The sequence below is a fragment of the Sinocyclocheilus anshuiensis genome, unplaced genomic scaffold, assembly GCF_001515605.1.
Source record: "Sinocyclocheilus anshuiensis isolate Anshui unplaced genomic scaffold, SAMN03320099.WGS_v1.1 scaffold320, whole genome shotgun sequence".
NCBI lineage: Eukaryota > Metazoa > Chordata > Actinopteri > Cypriniformes > Cyprinidae > Sinocyclocheilus > Sinocyclocheilus anshuiensis.
Window position 1 is genome coordinate 492793 of NW_015554092.1, and position 1058 is coordinate 493850.

Below are 1058 nucleotides of genomic sequence, written 5' to 3' on the forward strand. Positions count from 1 at the left end.
TGTGTGTGTGTGTGTGTGTGTGTGTGTGTGTGTGTGCGCGTCTGTGGGTTATTAAAAACACACTGCTTCTGCTTTAGTAGTGTTGAAGGTCGCCGCTTTAGACGCTAAAGAGAGGAAGGATAAGAAAAGGCCCCTCTGGACACAGAACAATGAGAAGCCACTTCCTGTCTTCCATCTACTACTTCCTGATTAAGGAACGCACAGCAAACACAAAGATCTGCGAAGATAACAGAGAACAGATTGACATTGTGCATCTATGATCCCGGAGTTCCCTCTAAAAGATGCCTGCGGTTCTCCTACACTGTAAAAAATGACAGTGAATATAACGGTAAAAGACTGTAAAAATGCTACAGTAAAAGCCTGTTAAATGGTTAACAGTAAATTCCCCTACTATATACGGTGAAAAACTGTACTGGACATCACATGTAATTTTACAGTAGTATACCGTTTTTAGAAGTGAAAAAGAATGTATAATATACAGTGAATAACCGTAAATTGACATTCCCAGAATTCCCTGCGTTACATTTCAAATTTTATGTTTTTTGTTGAAATAACTGTTTCTTCTTAGTTTTTTCTTATCAGTTTTGTATATTAGGGTTGTGTGTTACACCTAATGTTGTTAAATGAATGTTTATTGCATTATTTCAGTTTCATGTGTGTGAATGAAACTGTGCACCTTCTATACATGTTATTATTTAAAAGCTTGTGATGGGCTTTGGTTCATCATGTGACTTTCTCATCAGCACTTTTGGTAGATATCAGTGTATTACAAAGGTACAAAACAGATTTCAGTACTTCAATAGGTTGATAAAATAACATTATATCAGTTAATGAAATGACGGTATTTAACTGTAAATTTAAGTTAAAACTGTAAAACCTAAAACCTAAAACGTTGCTTCTGTATTTTTTTACGGTAAAATTCCGGCAACCGCAGCTGCCAGTTGCTACTGTATTTTTTTACGGTAAAATTCCGGCAACCACAGCTGCCATCATTAATGGCAGAACCAGAGGATATAGTTTAGGTAGATTTACTTATTGCTCCAGATTAGGAGCCAGTG